Genomic DNA, 17,937 nt, shown 5'->3' on the forward strand with positions numbered 1-17,937 from the left:
GACTTTATTTTTTACAAAAATAAAGACATCAAACTGGGGGGACTTAATGGTGTATCCTAGAGGATACACGCATAATGACATCATTTTTATACAGAAAAGTCGATCAAAGAGCACAAAAGATAACTAAATTTGGTGATTTTCAGCATTTGCCGCCCATCGTTTAGCAGGCCGCCCAGCGTCAAGCGTAAGCCCTGCATGCAGCTTCTATGCATAAGTCCTTTAACTCAGCGCATGAACGGCACACAGCCACGTCAGCACACACCACCGACATTTTGGATACTTCACATAACAGAACCATTCAGTGATCGACACGTGTATCCCGTGAATTTCGGACATTCTACGCCTATAAATAGACCCCCTGGGTCACCACATTTCACATCATTCTGATCTGAACTTTCAGTCAGAGAGAAGTACACTTTCTCTCTCACACAGTTCTTTCTCACTCAAAAATAACATTAGCCGCTTAGCAGCAGTGCGCTAGACGGATCATTACAGATTGATCCACAGATTGATTGAGGCCACCCCACAGATCTTACATCTGTGTTCCGGGTCTGCAGAGATTATTTCTCAAGGGCAAACAACAATCAACAGTATACGCCACACGCTGAGTAGCTATTGTCTTGTACTGGTACCTTACAGCCGCTATACGGAAAATCGTACCAACACACGCCTTCATTGGTTATCAAATTAAAACCAAGCCAAATGCACAATAACCAAGCAAGAAGGAGCACGAATACATATATGAATAATATATACATAAGTATGTGTGTTTTAATATTTGATTCAAATGCAATAAATTTACTCTGAATCAATTTAAAGAAGGCGCTTACATATATCTCATTAAGAGCATAATGTTTCTTAAGATTATCAAGCACCCCAGCTTCATTCAAGTAAGCTAATTTGGTCATGTCATCCACCCCACCATAGTCTGCATCAGCATCTCTTAGTAACAGCTTTTCTGCAGAGGTCGAAACCTTCACAAGACATGAAAAGATAGAGTGATCAATACCAACAAAACAGTTTATCTTGCCATATATATCTCTCGCATACACTTCAAACAACGAGTTCATTTATCATTTAAAGTTGGTTGTCATTCTTAAGTTTCTTTTTTCAGTAGTCCTAAAGTTAGTGTCATTGACTATTTACTTCACAACATCACTTCCATTTGTCCAATATATACATACAACAGCGAAATGAACTTGGTTTCTTCATAATCCATTATTTGCTAACCATCTCTTCACTTCATTTTCCCGCTTTCTTCCTGAATTACCTAGTCTCTCCAGCCTAACGTCTAAGCCTCAAGTCTTAATAAGGTATTCCAGAAGTAGCCATTAAATATTAAATTAAATAGATCAATAAATAATGGCAGAAATTATATATCCCTAACTCCCAATTTAACAGCTACAACTTTTTTCTTATATTAAAAGTAATGTTTCCAAATGTGAAACAAAAATACTACCACTCAACATGTAAACAACCATATACATCAGCATTCAACAACCACTCTGATTAAACTTCCATTGACAAAATAGAAAATCATTTTCATCGATGTAACTTTAAACAACAAGTCATATCCCAAGAATTGACAAATTACATAAAAAAAACAGCATAAATATACAATCAACTTCAACAAATTCATTACCTGTTTACCAGATTCTGTAACAACTTGAACCTGTTTTCCGGTGAAACCAGTAACTTCACCGGCGATCCAAGCGGTGTCTCTGTCTTCAATCCACACCTTACAGCCCTTACGTAGACTCATACTAGCGTTACTACTACTCATCATCATAGCGAACAAATCATTTGAATTAGGTCTTCAAAATACGAAACCCTAAAATTTGAAATTCAAAGAAACCCTAGGGGAAAGAATGAATTTAGAGTGGTTCCCGCCCTAAAAAGGGTCCTACAAAGAAAGAAGATTATTTGATGGACATACGGAGTATACGAACAGTATTTTAATGGAGAGAAGGAATGAAAAATTTGGAATTTGTTATGATCATATATGAGTCAAAGTAGATGGCTAACAATTTAATGCTTCCATAAAAGTCAAAGACAAATTTGCAAGTTAATATATGGTGACAATATTTTGAACACATACTTCAAGTACTTTTCATTCTTTCATTTCTTACTCTTGCATTACTATAATATCCATGGGCGGTTTTATGAAGGGACAAGCGGGGGCAGTCGCTCCCAATGAATTTGCAATTTTCAGTGTAAAAATTTTGGATTTTTCGACTTTGCACCCGGTGGATTTTTTTTTTTGCCCCAAAACCTTCAAATTTTGCCAAAAAATCTCCAAATATTACCCCAAAACCTTCAAATTTTACCCACAAACCTTCAAATTTTGTCCCAAAACCTCCATAATTTGCCTAAAAACCTCCATTTTTTTGTCCCAAAACCTCCATATTTTGCCCAAAAATTTGCTACGGTTTTAAAATTTTTTTTCCCCCGGTGAAAAAAATTCCTGGTACCGCTACTGATAATATCTATAGTAAGTTTAAACCACTAAAGGTAGTTATAAGCCTACTGAATTATAACACGTTATCAGCACGAAGTGCTCCGTATAATCAAGGTTTATCTAAGCAAGCACAAGTCACTAATCAAGGTAATAATAATAAAAAAAATTAACGATATCTTCTATTATTTATTTGTAAGGTAAATATTATTATCATCATAACTAACATTTATATTGATGTTATATATGGTCGGTTATACCGCCTGAATTATATTTCTGTAATCTAACTTTTATTAACTTCACTAACATTTATATTTATGTTATATATGGTCGGTTATACCGCCTGAATTATATTTCTGTAATCTGACTATTATTAACTTCACTAACATTTATATTGATGTTATATATGGTCGGTTATACCGCCTGAATTATATTTCTGTAATCTAACTATTATTAACTTCACTAACATTTATATTTATGTTATCTAACATTTATGATTACTTATGCAATTAATCATTATTTATTTCATGCATACTAATGCTTATTCTATTAATCTTCGTATTTATACTAAACGTATTTATACTAAATATATTTTATAGTAATCATATTTATACTAATAAAATTCTTTTATTAAAATTATTATTAATATAACGAGTACATAACAGTCGTTAACGTCAACTAACGTTGTTACAACGATCATATATACATAACGGTTGTTAACGTCAACTGACGACGTTACAACGACTATATTTTTTTCAAATATAAAATAAACATCTCCGTTTTCACATTTTCACAAATCAATCTTCATTTTCTCAGATTACCACTCTCAAAAAGTTTTTGTAAAGATGATTCACACAAGGATGATTTTTCCTATTGTATTGGTCATATTAACTATCATCATTGTTGCTAATATACCACCAGGTGAACCTATATTCTATCCTACCCTTGTGGTTTTATTATTTGTAATCATACCATTATTCTGTTGTTTGCTACTTATGAATTTAAAATGATTCTAATTTCATGTTGTTGGAAATTGATTATGATTATAATTTATGTTGTTCATATTTCTGAAAATAGAAAATGTCAAACTTATCAAAGCTTGAGTTTGATGCCCTAGACGTATCGGGAACAAACTACACATCATGGGTCATGGATGTAGAAATAAATCTTGGATCATTGGGTATTCTAGAAACTTTAAAAGAAAACAATACTTGTTCTGATCAAGATAAATTAAAATCAATTGCTTTTATTCTCAAACATATTGATATCACCTTAAAACATATGTATCTCACTATCAAAGATCCACATGTTTTATGGAAAGTATCAAGAGTAGATTTGATAATCAAAAAGAAATATTACTCCCAGCTCCGAGGGAATAATGGAGAAATCTAAGGTTCCACGACTTTAAAAAGGTAAGTGAATACAGCTCGACCATGTTCAAGATCCGTTCAAAGCTTCAATTATGTGGTCAAGAAATAAGTGATGCTGATATGATGGAAAAAACTTTCTCCACAATGCATTCTGCAAACATTACTATACAAGAAAATTTAAGATTGCAGAATTACAAAACTTTTTCCAAACTTCAAACTTATCTCTTAGTTGCAGAAGTGAATAAAGAATTACTGATGAAGAATCAAGAGTCTCATCCTACGGGTGCGCAAGCATTCCCTGAAGCTAATGCTATTAACAATAATAATAATAATAATAAAAGAAATGCACCCGGACGAGGACGTGGGCGAGGTCGTGGTCATATTGGCCAAAACCATCATCATGGAAATTACCATAACAATAATAAAAATCATAACTATGTTCGAAATCACCCTTATGGTAATGGTCGTGGTGGTGGTCGTGGTCGTAATTGTGACGACCCGGAAATTTCCGACCAAATTTAAACTTGATCTTTATAAGATTCTGACACGATAAGCAAAGTCTATTAAACCGAGTCCCAAAATGTTTGAAACTATTATTATTATTTTTTCATGAATGCATTTGACCTTTGACATTTCCCCGACGATTCACGAACAATTGTTTGTAAATAAATATGTATACATATATAAATGTAAGTATATATATATATATATATATATATATATATATATATATATATATATATATATATATATATATATATATAATAAAGTGAAACTATAAAATATAAACATAAGAATTAAATATGTAAAATAAGACATAAACTAATTAAGTGTAATTTAAAATGAATCTATATATATAAAAGTATACATGGTTTATGCGTATAGTTATTATTATGTGTATATTGTAATACATATAAAGTTAATAAAATAATAATAAATATTCAATAAAAGTTACTATATAATGTAGTACATAAATATTACATAATTTATAATATAATACAAGTTAAAATATAGTTGTTATATTAAGATTATTACTTTCAATTAATATCAGTATTGTTAATATCATTACATATATATATATATATATATATATATATATATATATATATATATATATATATATATATATATATATACATATATATATACATATATACATACATATATATATATATACATATATATATATATACATATATATATATATATATATATATATATATATATATACATACATATATACATACATATATATATATATATATATATATATATATATGTATATATGTATGTATATATATATATGTATATATATATATACATATATATATGAAATTTGATATATTTAATTCATTGTAATATTATTATTATTATTATTATTATTATTATTATTAACATTATTATTATCATTATTAATATCATTCTTATTATAACTAGTAGTAAAATTATAATTTTAGTTATTATGATTAGTATTAGTATTATTATTAGATATTATCATTTTTATAGATTATCAACGTTATTATTATTATTATTATTATTATTATTATTATTATTATTATTATTATTATTATAAAAGTAATATAACTCATTAATATTATCATTAATAACATTATTATTAACAATTATTGTATCATTATTCTTAAATTATTAGTATGATGATTATATTTAAAGCTAACAGTATTACTTTTATATATAATATCAGTATTATTTATTATTATAAATTATATTATTATTATTATTAGTGTTTTGATTATTAATAATATATATTTATATTTACTAATAAAAACCGTATAAAGGGGAAACAGATGAATCCAGTTTCATTAACAATCAACTGTAACCAAATTTGATTTCCTGTCTCCTAAATTGATAAACCTAATATTTGATCGTACCAATTAAGCACCTAATCACACGAATCAAACCAAGGGTGAAGAAACAAAATCAGTTTCAGGTCTCTATCAGATATACATATTTCTGTTTTTTTTTAAATACTGGAATGAAACTTTCTGTCAAAATCTCTTGTATATAATCGATTAAACTCAATACAATTTAGGGATCTCACTTTCTTTACCCTATCAATATCAAATATCAATAATAATTAAATTCAAGTCGTTAATCTAAACCAGAAACAAATAAGCTGAAGCCGTCGACCCTGTTTTTACTTCCATATTTTTTAAAAGCTCGATTTTGTATTTAAACTCAAAATGTAATAATGCATTCATGTTAAGAATCTTCTAAGAAATCTATCTGTAAGTTTTCATCTCTCAATTCGTTCTATTGATTTTGAATTTGAGAAGTCAAAGTTTAAAATTTTAAAAGTCAACAATTGTTCTTCGCACGAATTCATGTTATCTGTTATAATTTAAATCCAATTAATGATTTCATAAGTTTCCTTACACAATTTACAAAATATTTTGTGTAGAAATCGTGGTCTGAAACACTGCTAAAAATCGAATTGATGTTTGAGTTGATAATTAACTCAGCGAGTAAATTTCTTTCAGTTTATTTTTTTTATTTATTTTTCATTGATTAATTCAAACAATCGATTTCAATTGTTTCAGTTTGATATGAATTCTAAAACCTAGTATGTAAATGGTTGTGTGGGTATATTAACCTCTAGTCGATTCAGTATTGAGAAGAAGGAGAGGTGAAGAGAAACAGATGAAAGCAGATTAAATTAAATTAGGATAAGAATTATATCAGGAAAATAAAAATGGAGCAGTGGTCTTTGATTGTTTCGAGTTTGCGAGAGGTCTCGGGTTCGAACCCCAGCAGTGGCAATTTTTTTTAAAACCTATTCTTTTGAGGTATAACTATGTTTATTATTATTATTTCTTATTATTATTACTATTATTATTATTATTATTGTTAGTATTATGTTAACTATTATTAACACCATTACTATAATTAAAATTATTACCTTTACTGTTATTATTAGCATTATCAGTAGTTATTATAATTATCATTAAAAGTATTATTATTATTATGGTTACCATTATTAGTATTATTATTATTATTAAAAAGTATTATTATTATTATTTTTGTTACCATAAGTAATATTAGTATTATTATCATTATTATTACCTTTACCATTATTAGTACTATTACAGCTATATTATTATTAATACTATCAATATCATTATTATAAAAACTAATATGATTATGAAAATAAAAGTTTTAAAGGTGATGTGAAGATTATAAATATGAAAACCATAAATATAAATACCAATGTTATTATAAAATTTATATGTAAGATTAAAATAGATTATTATTATTATTATTATTATTATTATTATTATTATTATTATTATTATTATTATTATTATTATTATTATTATTATTATTACCATCACTATTATTATTATTGTTATTATGAAAAATATAAAACTTTATATAAAAACACATTACCATTACACTAATATTGCTTAATACTATATTTCATCAATAAAATGTTAATAAGTAAACTATATTAAAATTTAATATAATAAGTATTAATTATATACAATGCATGAATTAAATATATATTAAATCTATCTATATAACATAATTTAACAAATATATTATTAATAATAATAATATATAAAATTGTTCGATTTCAAGTATATGTCTTAATATATAAATGAATAATATAGGTTCGTGAATCCGAGGCCAACCCTGCATTGTTCAATGTCGTCATATGTATTTTTACTACAAAATACTGTATTGTGAGTTTCATTTGCTCCCTTTTTAAATGCTTTTGCAATATATATTTTTGGGACTGAGAATACATGCGCTGTTTTTATATATGTTTGACGAAATAGACACAAGTACTCGAAAATTACATTCTATGGTTGGATTATCGAATCGAATATCACCCCTTTTAGCTTGGTAGCCTAAGAATTAGGGAACAGACACCCTAATTGACGCGAATCCTAAAGGTAGATCTACGAGCACTAACTCCCCCCATACTGGAAAATGGTATGCTTTAGTACTTCGAGTTTATATTATACAGATGGATTTATGTTTTGAGGATATTCTATATGCATGATGTTAATGTCAGTTACCAGGTGTTCAATTCATATGAATGATTTTTAAACACTTGCGAGTGTATGATTATTGAATAAAGGAAATCTTGTGGTCTATTAAAATGATGAATGATTATGATAAACTAATGAACTCACCAACCTTTTGGTTGACACTTTAAAGCATGTTTATTCTTAGGTATGAAAGAAATCTTCCGCTGTGCATTTGCTCATTTTAGAGATATTACTTGGAGTCATTCATGACATATTTCAAAAGACGTTGCATTCGAGTCGTTGAGTTCATCAAGATTATTACTAAGTCAATTATAGTTGGATATATTATGAAATAGTATGCATGCCATCAACTTTCAATGTAAAGAAAGTTTGTCTCTTAAAAAAACGAATGCAATGTTTGTAAAATGTATCATATAGAGGTCAAGTACCTCGCGATGTAACCAAATGTAATGTATTCGTCCAGATGGATTAGGACGGGTCATGAAAGTTGGTATCAGAGCGGTGGTCTTAGCGAACCAGGTCTTGCATTAGTGTGTCTAACTGATAGTTGTTTAGATGCATTAGTGAGTCTGGACTTCGACTGTGTCTGCATGTCAAAAGTTTTGCTTATCATTTCTAGTCGGAAATCATCTGCTTATCATCCTTAGGAAACTACCTGCTTATCATTCTTAGTCTAGACACGTTTTACTGCATTGACTGCATGAATAGTGTATAGACAAAATTCATATCTTAGCGTATCTGATAATTCATATCTTAGCGCATCTGTTGCTGTAAACTTGCCTGACATATGCCGTAAATTCCTCCGTAGTCTACGAAATCTTTAGTACTATATATATAGACATTCTATGTAGTTAGAATACCATCAAATATTCGAAAATCCTTTCATATCGAAAAATCCTCCATCTGATCGTATGAGATGGATCCCTCAACCAGTTCGAATTCCTCGGATTCCGACAGCTATTCCGATATGGATATCCACCTGAGCTCCGAAAGCATGCATCATTAGAATGAATCAACCAATCATTCATCCCCAATTTATCTGATGAGTTCGTAGTCGACTTAATCAATGGAGACGAGAAGAAGGCGATACTTTCCATCAACTAAATTTCCCTCTTGGCGATGAACCTGAAGCACTCACCGACGAACCAAATCGAAACACCATTTTTACCCTCATTTCTCGAATATCTCGCCACGATTAAATCCTATTTAAAATTCTAAACATTACTCATCCGCTCATTCTGACCAACAATCATCCCGGAATAATAGAAAAAGTCAACGAGCTTCGCGCTCGAGTAATCAATTTGGAAAATATGGTGCAAAACTTACCAGCTTTAGCAACATCACCGATATCAACAGAACCATAAGCAACAGCACCCGTACCATCAACAATACACGCCTCAACATCGCAATCTGTATCTCGAGCATAATTATCGTTCTACATGACATTCTACATCATTTATCTTTGTTCGACATGGCGATTATGTAATCTCTAATGTTTTAGAGATTATGTACTCTAGTTTTAACCGTAAATCAAATGAGTTTAATATCTTATTGACTCATTAAATCCATGATTACATCTGAAGAAAATATATATGAATATATGTTTTCATAAATATTGTAATTAAAAATTCTTCTGTACAAACCGTTAATGGTGAAAATATTTTAACGGGTAGGTAATACCTGAGGAATATTTAGATTTCACATTAATAAGTTATACTGTACAATCTTCCAACTTGATTCAACAGTCATTTACTATCTTATTTACATCCACAGAGATACAAATCCGTTCACCACAGAATAACCATTTTTATTCAATTTCATATTTGCATTTTGATTTATCAAAATCCAGCAAGTGGCATAATGAAGAAAACATTGGACAAAATAAAATTTGTTAGAAACAAACAAATTAACTATGAGAAATTTTGTTAAGAATCCATGCTAACTATTCCTAGCTAACTGTTCCTAGCTAACTGTTAATTTCGTATTACATTTTATTTTATCGCAATTTATTTATCGTAATTTTTTTATTCTTGCAATTTTATTTATCGTCATTTAATTTCTGTCATTTATTTTACGCACTTTAAATCGGGACATGAATACAAGGTTTTGTCATATCATATCGACGCATCTATATATATTATTTGGAATGACCATAGACACTCTATATGCTGTAATGTTCGAGTTCGCTATACAGGGTTGAGGTTGATTTTTAGATAATATATATATTTTGAGTTGTGATCGAATCTGAGATATGTATATGGGTCACGATACGTATTAATTAATTTAAATATTATATATTAAACTATATATGAATTATTGAATTTCTAACTGTGGACTATTAACTGTGGACTACCAACATTGGACAATTAAAATGAATTAAAATATTGACTATAACATATGAAACTAAACATTTCTTCAAGTTTGCCACTTGATTTCATCTTAAACCTCATTTGTATCTTGACGATTACAATCTGCGTTCAAACCTTTCAAGAATCTTGAAAACACCTCAATCGGGAGGATGAACCAACCGCACTTCATCTATGGAAGAAAAGATTGATGCATATAGTCATGCACCTGAAAACACTCGGAACCTGAGTAAACGTTTAACACATATCTGTGCTAATTCCTTTAGTGTTATTATTACCCAAAATAACTTGGTAATTCCTTTCAAAGTAGCAAATTTTGTCACAGCTCCAATAAGTCAACTTCGACTATTCGTTCGAAACAACCTTATTATCAACTTGATATATATGTGTGCTCTTTTATTGTTATCAGGGAATCTTTTATATTCCACCATATTACCATCAGCGTTTAATCATCTAAAACATAATTCTCTTGAAACCACCACGGATTGATAACCGATGATTCAGATATGACTACGTTAAATGCAGAGGAAACAGCAAAATTGTAGATGGTCTAAATGGCCAAGAGTTTGATAATAAAGAATGGAGTGTTGGGAACACTCGATAGAAAATTTGGTACTGAAAAACGGATTGAGCTAACCATGAAGGAGACCAAGGACAAATACAAGGACCAAACCCTATAATCAAAGAATCCAGATAATTTTGGATCCGATGAAATCTTTAGAGAATATCTTGTTCCAAAGTCATGTTAAAATCTTGCGGAAAATTTTTCTTCATCAACATTCGAACTTAGAAATTCCAAAATATCATCATAAATATCTCCGATATTTCTGAGGATATTTTCATAAATATTTTTGTCCGAAATTATCTACCCCTTCGTGTTTTATGTATTCCATTATATTGAAAACTTCTGTAAAATCTAAGAATAAATTATGAATGAATTGTGGAGAAGTGTTGGGAATTGAAGCATGGGTTAGTATAATATAATGACGCCCGGCCAACGTAATTATATTACAGTAAGTCATGCTGAGTTTCTAATGAAACGTGATGATGGTTCACAGTAGATCATACCATCATCATGTGTCATGTTACATAACTCTTTCATTCTGCTTAACTTCTAAACATATCAAGAAAATATATTCTTTATAGTTCTATTCTCAGTGATTCTGGTAATTTGATAAATCAAATCGTGCTATTACGTTCTATCTTGTTTAGAACATTAAGTTCATTCAAAACTCCATACTTACGAATTCTGGACCGTTACTTGTTTTACTAGAGGTCGAGAAGAGAATAAAAAGGCAAAGAGCTCCTAAATATAAGGAAAGATATAAAACTCGACAACAACACAAAAATCACAAACCGTGTACGTTAATACGAATAGCAATATAAAGACACGGGAGTATGATAAACGCAATAACCCTAAGAGCGAAGTACAAGTAATCAGATTCCTTCGGTGTTAAATGAAAAAGGAGGATGATCGATATGAAAGTCAGGAATATATCCAGAATTAAAACTGGATGAAGCATATTGACTGATGATTTGAATGTATGAATTAAAATATAAAAAATGGGAGTGGTGGGAAGTAATGGAACGGTAGAAGTTCATTTATAGTGAAAATACCAGACAAAGCAATCGAGACAGATAATCGCATTTAATTATAAGAGATCTTAATTTCCATAAATCCTGAAGAATCAGATCTTATAGATTTTCAAGATTTTCTTTTAAATCCCTTGAATTCCGGAATTCAAACATGACCACGTCAAGAGTCAAGAAGAAACTTTATTTCTTCAATTCACACTTTTGTGATAGCTTCACTCGTACTCTTCGAGTAATTGAATTGTTTTATCCATATTACTCAACGATGATAAAACTATATTTATCAACTCATATTCGTCATGATAACATTCTTATTGTTAACCATGACGACCTCGATCAAATTTCGGGACGAAATTTCTTTAACGGGTAGGTACTGTGAAGACCCGGAAATTTCCGACCAAATTTAAACTTGATCTGTATAAGATTCTGACATGATAAGCAAAGTCTATTAAATCGAGTCCCAAAATATTTGAAACTATTTTTTTTCTTCATGAATGCATTTGACCTTTGACATTTTTCCGACGATTCACGAACAATTGTTTGTAAATAAATATGTATACATATATAAATTTAAGTATATATATATATATATATATATATATATATATATATATAATAAAGTGAAACTATAAAATATAAGCATAAGAATTAAATATGTAAAATAAGATATAAACTAATTTATTGTAATTTAAAATGAATCTATATATATAAAAGTATACATGGTTTCTGCGTATAGTTATTATTATGTGTATATTGTAATACATATAAAGTTTATAAATAAATAATAAATATTCAATAAAAGTTACTATATAATGTAGTACATAAATATTACATAATTTATAATACAATACAAGTTAAAATATAGTTGTTATATTAAGATTATTACTTTCAGAAATATTAACATTAATATCAGTATTGTTAATATCATTACATATATATATATATATATATATATATATATATATATATATATATATATATATATATATATATATATATATATATATATATATGTGAAATTTGATACATTTAATTCATTGTAATATTATTATTATTATTATTAACATTATTATTATTATCATTATTAATATCATTCTTATTATAACTAGTAGTAAAATTATAATTTTAGTTATTATGATTAGTATTAGTATTATTATTAGATATTATCATTTTTATAGATTATCAACATTATTATTATTATAAAATAAGTAATATAACTCATTAATATTATCATTAATAACATTATTATTAACAATTATTGTATCATTATTCTTAAATTATTAGTATGATGATTATATTTAAAGCTAACAGTATTACTTTTATATATAATATCAGTATTATTTATTATTATAAATTATATAATTATTATTATTATTAGTATTTTGATTATTAATAATATATATTTATATTTACTAATAAATCCCGTATAAAGGGGAAACAGATGAATCCAGTTTCAGTAACAATTAACTGTAACCAAATTTGATTTCCTGTCTCCTAAATTGATAAACCTAATATTCGATTGTACCAATTAAGCACCTAATCACACGAATCAAACCAATGGTGAAGAAATAAAATCAGTTTCAGGTCTCTATCAGATATACATATTTCTGTTTTATTTAAAATACTGGAATAAAACTTTCTATCAAAATCTCTTGTATATAATCGATTAAACTCAATAAAATTCAGGGATCCCACTTTCTTTACCCTATCAATATCAAATATCAATAATAATTTAATTCAAGTCGTTAATCTAAACCAGAAACAAATAAGCTGAAGCCGTCGACCCTGTTTTTACTTCCATTTTTTTTTAAAAGCTCGATTTTGTATTTAAACTCAAAATGTAATAATGCAGTCATATTAAGAATCTTCTAAGAAATCTATCTGTAAGTTTTCATCTCTCAATTCGTTCTATTGATTTTGAATTTGAGAAGTCAAAGTTTAAAATTTTAAAAGTCAATAATTGTTCTTCTCACAAATTCATGTTATCTGTTATAATTTAAATCCAATTAATGATTTCATAAGTTTCCTTACACAATTTACAAAATATTTTTTGTAGAAATCATGGTCTGAAACACTGCTAAAAATCGAATTGATGTTTGAGTTGATAATTAACTCAGCGAGTTAATTTCTTTCAGTTTATTTTTTTTATTTATTTTTCATTGATTAATTCAAACAATCGATGTCAATTGTTTCGGTTTGAATATGAATTCTAAAACCTAGTATGTAAATGGTTGTGTGGGTATATTAACCTCTGGTCGGTTCAGTATTGAGAAGAAGGAGAGGTGAAGAGAAACAGATGAAAGCAGATTAAATTAAATTAGGATAAGAATTATATCAGGAAAATAAAAACGGAGCAGTGGTCTTTGATTGTTTCGGGTTTGCGAGAGGTCTCGGGTTCGAACCCCGGCAGTGGCAATTTTTTTTTAAAACCTATTCTTTTGAGGTATAACTATGTTTATTATTATTATTTCTTATTATTATTACCATTATTATTATTATTATTATTGTTAGTATTATGTTAACTATTATTAACACCATTACTATAATTAAAATTATTACCTTTACTGTTATTATTAGCATTATCAGTAGTTATTATAATTATCATTAAAAGTATTATTATTATGGTTACCATTATTAGTATTATTATTATTATTAAAAAGTATTATTATTATTATTTTTGTTACCATGAGTAATATTAGTATTATTATCATTATTATTACCTTTACCATTATTAGTACTATTACAGCTATATTATTATTAATACTATCAATATCATTATTATAAAAACTAATATGATTATGAAAATAAAAGTTTTAAAGGTGATGTGAAGATTATAAATATGAAAACCATAAATATAAATACCAATGTTATTATAAAATTTATATGTAAGATTAAAATAGATTATTATTATTATTATTATTATTATTATTATTATTATTATTATTATTATTATTATTATTATTATTATTATTACCATCACTATTATTATTATTATTGTTATTATGACAAATATAAAACTTTATATAAAAACACATTACCATTACACTAATATTACTTAATACTATATTTCATCAATAAAATGTTAATAAGTAAACTATATTAAAATTTAATATAATAAGTATTAATTATATACAATGCATGAATTAAATATATATTAAATCAATCTATCTATATAACATAATATAACAAATATATTGATAATAATAATAATATATAAAATTGTTCGATTTCAAGTATATGTCTTAATATATAAATGAATGATATAGGTTCGTGAATCCGAGGCCAACCCTGCATTGTTCAATGTCATCATATGTATTTTTACTACAAAATACAGTATTGTGAGTTTCATTTGCTCCTTTTTTAAATGCTTTTGCAATATATATTTTTGGGACTGAGAATACATGCGCTGTTTTTATAAATGTTTGACGAAATAGACACAAGTACTCGAAAATTACATTCTATGGTTGGATTATCGAATCGAATATCACCCCTTTTAGCTTGGTAGCCTAAGAATTAGGGAACAGACACCATAATTGACGTGAATCCTAAAGGTAGATCTACGGGCACCAACTCCCCCCATACTGTAAAATGGTATGCTTTAGTACTTCGAGTTTATATTATACAGATGGATTTCTGTTTTGGGGATATTCTATATGCATGATGTTAATGTCGGTTACCAGGTGTTCAATCCATATGAATGATTTTTAAACACTTGCAAGTGTATGATTATTGAATAAAGGAAATCTTGTGGTCTATTAAAATGATGAATGATTATGATAAACTAATGAACTCACCAACCTTTTGGTTAACACTTTAAAGCATGTTTATTCTCAGGTATGAAAGAAATATCCCGCTGTGCATTTACTCATTTTAGAGATATTACTTGGAGTCATTCATGACATATTTCAAAAGACATTACATTCGAGTCGTTGAGTTCATCAAGATTATTACTAAGTTAATTATAGTTGGATATATTATGAAATAGTATGCATGTCGTCAACTTTCAATGTAAAGAAAGTTTGTCTTTTAAAAAAAACGAATGCAATGTTTGTAAAATGTATCATATAGAGGTCAAGTACCTCGCGATGTAACCAAATGTAATGTATTCGTCCAGATGGATTAGGACGGGTTATGAAAGTAATGGTTACGGTGGTCGTGGTCGTGGACAACGAAATAATAATCCACAAAATTATAAATTTCAACCACCATACAATCCCACAAATCATAATGTTGAAGGAAGCTCTTCAAAGAATATTGAAGATTCTTGTTATCGATGTGGTAAAATTGGCTATTGGTCTAAAAACTGTCAAACAAATCAATATTCTGTTAATCAATATCAGGAATCCCTAAAAGGAAAAGGAAAATGAAAAGAGGCAAACCTTGTGGATGACCTTGATACAAAAATCACTGAGCCAACAAGTGACTACTTTAATGAATAAATTTCCTATTATATGTCCATATCAAATAAATGGATGTAGATTTACGATCTATACCATATATACTTTACTATATGTTTCCTTTTTATGTACTTTCGTTTATAACATATTTTTAAATGTAATATATTGATGAATTATGTACTCATTATTTGTTTTTCATATTTTGAAGTTCATGATGTACACTACTGGAGTACAAAATCGGTCAAATGGTGGGTGTGATGACCCGGAAATTTCTGACCAAATTTAAACTTGATCTTTATATGATTCTGACACGATAAGCAAAGTCTGTAAAGTTGAGTCTCAAAAATTTTGAACTGTTTTCTTGTATTTAATTGATCTTCGACCATTCCCGACGATTCACGAACTTGTACTTGTAAATAAATATGTGTATATATATATAAATATAAATGTAATATATATAAATGTAATATATATAAATGTAAAAGTATCAAATATTTAAACAATGTTATCATATAATGAATGATATAATTACATAATTAATAGATTGTAATATTAATATATTAAATGTAGTTACAAGTTAAAATATAATTGTTATACTAATATTATTATTACTTTCATTATTAATATAAAAATCAGTATTAGCTATTTTATTATTTTCAATATAAAATATATGAAAGTTAACACATGTAATTTGTTATATCATTATTATTACTAAAAATTATCATTTTTATTCCAAAATTATTATTATTATTATTTCTAATACTTTTAATCATTATTCTTATTATTAGTAGTATTACTTGGATATTATTAATATTATTATTATTAATATACCTAATTATTTGTTAATATAAATTATATATAGTAATGAAATATAAATACAGATATATGTATATACATATATATAAAAACAGAGATATATATATATATATATATATATATATATATATATATATATATATATATATATATATATATATATATACTGATATATACAGATACATTATATGAATCAGTATTATTGTATTAATAATATAATTATTAATTTAGATTAAGTAAAAATAAATTACAAGATCAGCTTCAACTACGGAAGCAAAATCTGTTTCATATCTACATCAAACTGTATATAATTTTTGTTTTCTGTCTGCAATCAGTACAGATTGATTCCAATTTATCACACTAACAAACAAACTTAGTACAAATCATAATCAATTTTTATATGATTCTTCTACTTCCTGAATCGAATATTATCTGTCTGATTCATATAACCTGTTGACAAGCAATTTGGTGAGCTGTAAAGAGTATATAGTCGATTGCTTCTATATAATAATATATATTATATCCTAATTAAAATACTTTAATAGGAATCTATTATACATAGATATTAATTATTAATTTAGTTACCAAAATAACATATAAATTATGAATATAAGAAGTATATTAATAATATTAATATAAACTTGTTAATTGTCATTATGTGTTTTAATATATATAACTGGTATAGGTTCGTGAATCCGAGGCCAACCTTGCATTGTTCAGTTCCGTCGTATGCATATTTTTACTACAAAATATCGTATTGTGAGTTCATTTGCTCCCTTTTACTCTTTATATTTTTGGGACTGAGAATACATGCGCTGTTTTTATAACTGCTTTATTAAATGCTTTTGAAATATATTTTGAACAGCGAATACATGAAATGCTTTTATAAATGTTTGACGAGATAGACACAAGCAAAACATTCCTCGA

General features: G+C 27.3%; 1 pseudogene; it reads right to left on the reverse strand.

Annotated features, from left to right (window-relative positions):
• LOC139848736 (myosin-15-like) overlaps nucleotides 1-1,786 on the reverse strand; it is a 109,418-nt pseudogene extending 107,632 nt beyond the window's left edge.
• Between the last annotated feature and the right edge of the window lie 16,151 nt (nucleotides 1,787-17,937).

This window comes from Rutidosis leptorrhynchoides, chromosome 1 (assembly GCF_046630445.1).
Source record: "Rutidosis leptorrhynchoides isolate AG116_Rl617_1_P2 chromosome 1, CSIRO_AGI_Rlap_v1, whole genome shotgun sequence".
Taxonomy (NCBI): Eukaryota; Viridiplantae; Streptophyta; class Magnoliopsida; order Asterales; family Asteraceae; genus Rutidosis; species Rutidosis leptorrhynchoides.